Source organism: Panthera leo, chromosome A2, assembly GCF_018350215.1.
Source record: "Panthera leo isolate Ple1 chromosome A2, P.leo_Ple1_pat1.1, whole genome shotgun sequence".
NCBI classification, from domain to species: Eukaryota; Metazoa; Chordata; class Mammalia; order Carnivora; family Felidae; genus Panthera; species Panthera leo.
The window spans coordinates 3,923,949-3,933,200 of NC_056680.1; positions in this window are offsets into that span (position 1 = coordinate 3,923,949).

The window sequence follows — 9,252 nt, forward strand, 5'->3', positions numbered from 1 at the left end:
GCAGCCGCCTCCAGAGGGCGCCCGTGAGAAGCCGAGTCAGGTTTCCCCCCTCCTCTGCCCACAGCCCTCCAGGACTCCCATCTCTCTGGGGGGAGAAGCCCAAGTGTTCCCTGAGGTCCCCAAGGCCCTGTCCCCTCCCTGCTCTCCCCAGAGCTCACTCTGCTCCAGCCACACAGGCCCCCTGGCTGTTCCTCCAATACACCAGGCCTGGTCCTGCCTGCCCCAGGGCCTTTGCACAGACTGTGCCCTCTGCCAGACCGTTCTCCCCCCCACAGATCAACTTGGTTCCCTCCCTCACCTCCATCAGGGCTTTTTCACACTGTCACCTCTTCAGTGAAGCTGTCCCTACAACCCCGTTTAAAATGACAACCCTCATCCCTCACTCCCAAATCCCCTTTTCTCCTTGCTTTCTCTCCTCACCATCTAACACGACGAGTATTTTATTTGGCTCCTAGTGTCTTCCTGATCGGACCGTGAGTCCCACCCAGGCAGGTGCTTCCTCCCCTACTGGGTCCCGAAGAGAACCCAGCGGCCGGTAGGTGTCCCAGAAACTCGGCCAGGTGACCGGAGGACAGAGGTGTGAGGGAGGCAGCGGCCACCGCTGAACCAGCCGCCGAGCCTCCAGCGGAAGCTTCCACGCCTCCTCGCGGGCGGGGGCCCTTCCTGTCCCCGTGCGCGCGGGAGCCATCCCCGGACTCTGCCCCCTGCCCTTTCCTGAGCCGCCAGCCCCGGTCGGGGCCATCCGGCAGCCCGACACCTGCTGAACAAGGCAGGAAGCGGAGGCGGCCCCCACGGTGCCTGCGGCCCGGGCCGGGCACGTCCCTCCGGGCGTCATAATCCCTGCCCGGTGGGAGGCAGGGCCCGGAGGCTGAGCCAGGGCCTGGAAGCCAAACACACCGACAGACAGACTGGAGGAGCGTCTACCTCCCTCATCCTGTTCCCAGGCACAGCCAGCACTTGGAAGGCGCCCGACATTCAGTGGGAAAACGTACTATCTACAAGCGCGAGATGGCCCTCACTCTGAGCCCGGCCCTGCCCTAGGGTTTCTCCTTTGCTAACTCACCGGACCCCCCCGTCCCCTGCCAGGGACCCAGGGAGGGGAGGGTCTCCATTACCCCCATTTTACAGAGGAGGACACTGAGGCTGGGAGAAGCGAAGTCACAGCAAGGAAGCAGCAGCTGGGCCTCAAAGCCAGGCCATCTGGTCCTCGGGTCCGGTTGTTAGCCACGGTCTACGCGGTCTCAGTCAATGACAAGAATAAACATGGCAGGAAGGGGTCCGTGACGTCTCCAGAGCATTTGCTGTGTACTCGGCCGGGAGATGAGGGGAAACCGCCGGGGAGGCGCCTCTCCCAGCTGCCTCCTGACAGACAAGCCAGCGGGATGGGCCCATTTAAAGGATGAGGACAACTGAGTCCCTGAGGGGGGAAGTGATTTCCTCAAGGTTCCCGGGAGTGGCAGGTACACAGCTGGTGCCACATTCACACTCACCACACCCTCCCCTCCGCGGGGTGGCGGGCGTCATTTCAGAGGGACTGGATACCGCGAGGTGGGCTCACATCTCAAGAAAACCCACCGTGGGCCGGGCCCCGAGGGGACGCCCTCAGGCATCTCGTTTCCAGGTGGATAGACTGAGGCACAGAGAGATTCGGCCATCTGCCTAAGTCCCGCGACGCCCCCATTCCACAGGCGGGTAAAACCAAGGCCCCGAAAGGTCCCACCCTGTGACCAAACCCCAATAGGTCCCCTTTCCAAACACACACACACACACACACACACACACACACACACACACACACACATACGCTTCAAGGGAGTGTCCCCAGGGCCACGCAGCACACAGCCCAAAGGGCGGGTGTCAGGGATGGGACACCGGCCCTGTGGATGGCTGGGCATCCTTAGGCATAAAAGGGAGGAAAAACACCGAGCACCAACATATTTTTAAAAATCCCACAGCAATAAGGAGGCCGGCCCGTCAGCACGGCGTCACCACCGTGGGCAGGCAGAGGAACCGAGGACGCGGCTATTTTAAAGGGGCTATTTCTGGAGGCGAGGTGAGAACGCGGGGGCGGGGGCGGGAGGAAGGATCAGGAGCTCCGCTGGGACCAACTTGCCAGTGAACCCGCCGACTCTGGGGGGTGGAGATGACAGGGGAGAGCTCGGGCCACGGCCATCGGCCTCCTGGGGAAGCCTCAGGCCTGCCTCCCTCGCCCCCCCCACCGGAACAGAGACCTGTTTACGCAACACCCGTGCGCTGAGCCCTACTGTGTGCTCACCGGCTGCTGTGGCCACCAGGGAGGAGACGGGCAAAAAAACCGCCTCCCCCCAGGAGCCCAGACCAGAGCGGGAGGCAGATGATAAGATACATTCGGCAAGGAGCTCCCGTCAAAGCAGAGGGGGGTCACGGGGGGAGATGGGCGGCAGAGGACAGGCCACGCTCTGCAAATGATAATTTTACCCATCGCCGTGCAGATAATAACGGGGAGGGCACAGAAGCCTCACTTAACAGGGAGCGGAGAAGAGGACTGTGTCTGGAGGCTCACGTACTACCCCTATTAGGACCAAGCTGGGCTGCGGGAGAGGCGTGATTTCTCTCCTATATAAAAGGAAGCTTCCAGGGTGGCCTTTCACGGCCAGGGGGCCCACCTCACAATGTTTGGGACCCAGGATCCTTCATTGGTTTGTTTCCCCATTCTCATCCATGATAGCTGCCTCCTGGGCCAAAATAGCTGCCTGGATGCCTACCATCACCTCTATATTCCAGCTGGTGGGGGGCTGGGGGGGGGGGAAGAAGGGAGCATGTGCTCCGCCCTTTGATGGCATTTCCAGGAAATTCCATTCATTTATCCCACTGGACAGATCCGAATCACGTAGCGCAGACAGCTGCAAGGTATACTGGGAAGTGATTTGTTTGGTTTTTTCCCCACCAGGTGGCCATGTGCCCAGATAAGTCATAGAGGAGTTCAACTGCCAAGGAGGGGAGGAGAAGGGATATGGAGAGACCCCCGAGGGGGTCAGCTCTCAGGTTTCAAACTGGTGCATCAGAATTCAGCCCCGGGGGGAAGAAGAGGGAGGTCCCAGGGCCAGCCGGCTGCCTCCAGGGCCTCCAAGCCGGGATGATTTTCACTCACCCCTGGGTCTGCCTCCCCAGACTCCAAGGTGGGCAACAGCGGCCAGAAGCCCCCCAAAGGCAGGACCCCAACCCACGGTCCGTGCTCCGTGAACGCCAGGGCCCGAGGCACCTGCCTGCCCGGGGAGGCCGCCCGGCCAACCCATCTCCTTCTCCCCAGTAAACAACTGTCAGGGAAAATAAATAGTTTTTAACAGGCTCATTAATCGAATTCAGGGAGAAGGAACCTTCTCCCCAGGCCGCTGGGAAAGAAAACCCTGGATGTCACCGGGAAGTCCAAGCATCTTGGTCGGAAGGAAGGTGGGAGGGGACCCAGGCGCCCCGCGCGGCCGGGGGGACCCCCCCCCACACACACACACAGGTCCACCGCATTCGGGAACACTGACACAACCAGCAAGGGGGCCGCTCCGTCCCGGGCTCCCTCCAGCCTGCCGAAGGGTGAAGTCTCCTGTGGGTGCTAACGCGGCTTTAACGCCTCAGTAACCCTTGGCCTCTGCTCTAAGCCTGCAGCGGCAGCAAGATAATTTAACGTCAGGCGTTTTTGTTTTGCTTTGTTTTTTGGCTTTTTTGTTTTGTTTTGTTTTGTTTTGTTTTACTCTCACATTTATTTTTAAGGTTTCACCTACTTATGTCAAGGATGTATCAGGTTCCCGTTCACGAGAGTAAGACATAGTTTTCTCTTTTAGGCTTTAAAGAGAGAGAGGTTTAAAAAAAAACTATCAGGTCGTCAGGAGGACCAGGCAGCCGCAGCGAAAGGTACATATTACGACGGCGGGTGGCTGAAATTTGAGGGGTGCCGGGCAGAGCACTGGCCAGGGAGTCCGGGGGCCTCGTGCAAGGTCAGGACTGACCCCCCCAAGGCCTCCGAGGCCCATGGCCACGCTGGCGCGATGGGTTTCCCCACTGCGGCTCAGGGGGGTCCTGGGGTAGCCTCGTGCCCCCATCAGTCACAGGGTCAGTATGACAGGTGCCTTCGTCCGCCCCGGGCTGGCCACCGGCTCCCGCCAGCCGCCTCTGGGCCCTGCGGCGGGGAGGCTCCAGACATGGCTTGACACCCTCGGGAGAGGCCAGACGCGGACCCAAGCGCTTGCCAGCAGCCCCGAAGCTTTTGTTCCCCGAAGTTCTGTGTGCAGGTGCCCCGATTTGCTCCCACGAGCCATTAATCATCACCATACGGTTCCGGACGATGCCGGGAGCCGCTTCCCCGGGGGGCCCTCCACGCACCAGCACGTTCCAGACACGCTCAGCAGGGACCCTTCCAACCTCCCAAGAGACCGTCTCACTCCCATCTTATGGACGAGGAACCGAAAGCCCAGCAGGTGAATCCAGCGGCCCAGGGTCACGCTGCTCACGGGGCCAAGCCAAGACCCGAATGCGGGTTCTAAAACGCCCAACACGGTCCCCCAACGAAAGCCCGGCCTGTTCCAGGGGGCTCCGTGGCAACTTCTCTGCCCGTCTGGCCAGACACGCAGAGTCTCAAAGGCACATCAGGGCTGGCTGAGTCTTAAAATCACCTGGCCCCACTACTAGGCACTTTGGGGGATCCCTGGCCTTTGGGCTTCTTACCTTCTCCCCAGGAAGGTAAGATAAGAAACCTCACAGACTGTTTCGGGGCTCCCTGGCCCCCTGACACCGATCCTCAGGACCCCTGGATCTCAACGGCCGCCCATGGCTGCTTCGGGGCCGGACATCTCAGACACGTAGAGACTCAGAGAGGGCAAGCAACTGGAGGGAGCCACACAGCACCCGCCCTGGGGACCTGCTCTCCTGGCGTCCCTGCCCGGGGAGCTGCTGACGCAGGGCCCTCCCCCACCACGACCTGCGCAATCTGGGCAATGGGACACGCCGACACGAGCGGGAGATGGCAGTGGCTCCCAAAAGCCAGGCGGGCTGGTCCAAGGAGAGCCCTGGTAGAGCTCCCATTCCGGAAGGGGCAGACAGACAGTATGAAACGACAACCGAAAAAGCAAACATGAGGCCGCTGGGGACACCGGCAGGAGGCTTAAACCGAGGGCAAACCTTCCTGGTCTGCACAGGAGTGACGCCCCTGTTTGCCTGCGGCCCGACAGGCAGCCCCCACCCAGAAGGGGCTCCACTCCTTCCAGTGTCTCATCCCATGCCGTGCCTCAGTTTCCCCATCTGCAAGATGGGGCGACAGCTGCTACCTTCTAGGGCCACTCGAAGGATGCAAGGAGCAAACAGCAAAGCTGGAGGGAGGCCAGGTGCAGGGTGCGGGCTGCACAACAAGGGGACTCAACGCCTGTTGGGGCAGTTTCCCCTGTGCTGCGGTTGTCTGGGAAATCGTAGGCTGGGGGCTCTGTGCTCACCTGCCCTGATTGCTCGTGAAGTCGAGGGGCGGGAGGGCACAGCCACACAGCCCCTGTTGGTGCAACCCGGGTCCCCGCTGCGATATTAACACGACACCATTTCATCCCCGTGATACAGCAGGGCAAGACGCACCCCCATTTTATGGATGAGAAAGTCAAGGCTCAGGGTGCAGGGAGTCACGGGTCGCCTCAGCCAGCTGGGAGGGACTGCGTGAGGATTCCAACTCAGAGTGTTCAGGCCTCCGTAAGCCGTTCCCGGTGAGGGCAGAGTCCAGGCTCCCGGGGCCAGGTGGAACGGAAGAAAAGAGGCCTGGACGGGGCGCCCCTCCGTGTTCCGGAGCCAGGAACCCCAGCCAGCCACGCTTTCCAGAATCCATACGTCAGGGGCAATTACCCGCTTCTGAAAATCAATTGGGCAAGCGGGGCCGGGACAGGTGTGCGGCGGGACCCCATCAGCAGTCCCAGCACGATGGTGTGAGCGTAGGAGGCTGGCGGTCGCGGGCACGCCAACGGCCGTCCTGCCTCGTTTCTCCCGCCGCCACAGGTCTTGGGCGTGAATCGCGGTTTCTGAACCTCAGCGTTATTGACAGCTAGGGCCAGATCATTCAGGGGGGCGTCTGGGCCCTGTGTGTGGGGGGGGGGGGGGCTGAGCGGCATCCCTGGCCCCACGCACTCGGTGCCAGGAGCCCCCCACCCCCAGTGCTGACGATCACAGATGTCCCCAGACACGGCCCGGGATCCGTGGGTTACGAACGATAAAGCCTGCAAATGACGCTGGTGACCAATGGCCCGGCCCCAGACCAGACAGGTATGTTCCGGAAAAGATGAGAGCGTGAGCCCCGGGTCCTGTGGCCAGAAGATAATTCACAGCTCTGCCCCACGGGACAAGCCGGCTCCCTCTCCGCACGGCATTTCATCTAAGTCAAGTTTATCATCATGACCGATATTAATATAATCAGAGCCAACGTGTATCGAGCGCGAACGCTGGCCCGGGCGGTCCTCAGCCCTCCCCCGCGAGTTATCTTGCCCGGGCCTCTCAACCCAGCCAGGTGGCAGTGACTCTGACCCCCGCATTGCCTCCCAGGAAACCGAGGCTGAGGCGTAGCAAACGAGGGTCGAGGTCACAACCGGCAAGTGGAGGTGTTTTAAGGAAAGGAATGGTCCAAGGATGCAAAATGTCACGTAAAATCGGGATTTCTGGTTTTTCTCAGAAGAACCAGGAGATCAGGCCGTGGAGACGTTTGGGGCCGGCGGGGCAGGGGCGGGGGGGGCCTACCGGGTGCACGTCACCCAGAGGCATCACCTGCCCAGCCCTGATGGGCACTGGGGTTTGAGAAGGACATGCCTGACCCGCCTTCCTGCCTCAGTTTCCTGCTCCGGACTTGTGTGAGTCTGACAGTCAGATGTCCCTGTAGGCAGGTGTGGCTGGCTGTGTGTCCGGGGCCAGCTCCTCTCCCTCTCTGGGCCTCGGCCGGACAGCTGTTTCACACGGTGTTTCCCCAGCTCCCAGGTCTCTGTTGGGAGTGACATTCACACCCCAGCTCTCGGGGACGTCCAGCAACCTCTGGCCACACTCGTTTAAAGGTCTTTTTCTTGCTTATTTACGTACTCAGTCTCCCCCATTAAACTGCAGGATCCAAGGAGCACGGAACCTCGAGACTGCCTCGTTTACTGCCGTATCCCCAGAATGTAAATTTAATTTGCTTTTATTTGAAACAAACCAACAAAAAAGGACAAAGAAGGTACACAGGCCTTTCGGTTTGCGGGGCAGATTTTAGTTCCGACGTCCCTCGCGGAGATCTCAGAGCTGGAATTCGAACCCAGAGCCTGGCTCGGGAGCTCTCCTGCGGCCAGCACTGAACAACTACTCGCCGAATGCATGAACTCGTGAATGAATGAATGAATGAATGAATGAATGAATGCACGCCCTTGCACCCGAGCCTGCAAAGTGACCCCTTTCCAGGGCGGCCCTCAAAGCCAAGACCTCTCCCTGGGCACTCGCTCAGACCCGCCACGGGCTTTGCAAGCCGAGGGGGGGGCAGGGGGCCACCACTTGGGGTCTCAGAGCCTCCCCAGGCAGCCGCCTGCCCTCCCCGCCTGCCTGGCCGGCCCTCCCGCGGCTCCGGTCCTGCCGCAGAGGTGGGGTGGCCTTGATTAGGCAGCCAGTGACGGGGAACGCCCCAGTTTGCAGGGACTGAGTCATCCTGACATGTCTCGCGTGCTGGACCCCATCGAGGGGCTGCTGGGGAGCCCCTGCCAGGCAGGTCTGGCCACGTGTCAACGCGTTGCTTTACACGTATTAACCCACCCGGTTCCCCCAACGACATCGCACGACGGGTACCAATTATCCTCCGCTGTAGAGAGGAGACAACGGCAAGACGGGACTCGAATAACCGGCCCCCGTCACGCAGCCAGAGCGGGGATGCGGGCCCCAGGGAGCCCCAGTCCCGCATCTGCGCTCTCACCCTCCGAGGAAGGAGCCCTAACGTCTCCCAGGTGCCCCAGCAGGTGGACCAGCATCACGTCTCTGACAACTGGGCAGAGCCGGCCGCCTGTCCCCGGGAGTTGAGGTTTCGGGTTCCAGCATCCGTTGGCCCTGGCAAAGATTCCTTGCTGTGTCGCTCCTCTGTGCGACCTCAGGCCAGCGAAAGACCTTCCTGTGCCTCAGTTTCTCCCTCTGCAAAACGGGGCTCTGAGCACGAAAACTGCACTAACGGGGGGCGGGGGGGTGGGGTGGGGAGGTTAAAGGCGACGAGGGCGCTCCTGATAATGCTTGCTCAGCAAAGGGCCTGGCGCGGGAATCCGCTCCAAATCGGGCGGGGCGGCTATTATCATCCCCCCGACATCCCCTCATTTGCTGATCACGGGTTAATTATAAGCGGCATTAAATTATACACACACAGATGCGTCGACCTCGCTTCCCCAGAACCCCTGAATTACTACCCATGCGACAGCACGACAATAGAGCATCTTCCCAGCCCCTCTCCACGCAGCCTGCCTCCGTCCAAGGGTCCTGGGCCTCTGGGGCCGAGGCCGTGGTGCCACACGGGGTCCTGGTGTTGTAGGACCTACACAGCCAGCAAGGGTCCCCTCCGAGACCCGAGGGAGGTACTGTACCCGAAGCATCTCATGTCCCGGCTCGCCGTGAAGCGGGCTATGATCGTCCCGATTTTAGAGACGGAAGAAACAGAGAGAGGTCAACCAACCTGCAAGCCTGCACAGATCCAGCAGGACAGGGCGGGGGCACAAGTCAGGACCCCGAAGCCAGAGGCAGAACCTCATTTTGCAAGCGAGGAGGCTCCCGTACGGAGAGAGGTGAAGGGGCAGAGGCGAGGCCACACGCAGGGGGGGAGAGAGGAAGGAGGGAACCCGGCAGGAAAAGCTGGGATTTTCGGTTCCCCCGGTGGGACAGGAGACTCCCGGCCTTCCTAAGAGAGGCTAAGAGCAAAGATTTAAACAAACACACATAAAACTCAAAAGCCGCAAACACCACCCAGGGAGCTGGGGACAAAATGGGCCCCTTGAAAAAAAGACATTGGGGATTCAACCCCAGTGAAGGCAACGGAGAAGGAGCCACAATCGAGGAACCCAAGCTCCGAGACACCCCCCCCCCCGCCCACACACACACACACACACACACACACACACACACACCCGAGGACACCCGGGTGTGAAAGGCAACACAATGCCAGACAAAAACCCGGTGTATTTTCAGGTACGGAACCCCTCTGGCCTGGATTCCAGGGACGGAAAAGGGGATTCGCGGGAGCCCAGAACAGCGCCCCCACCCCGCAAG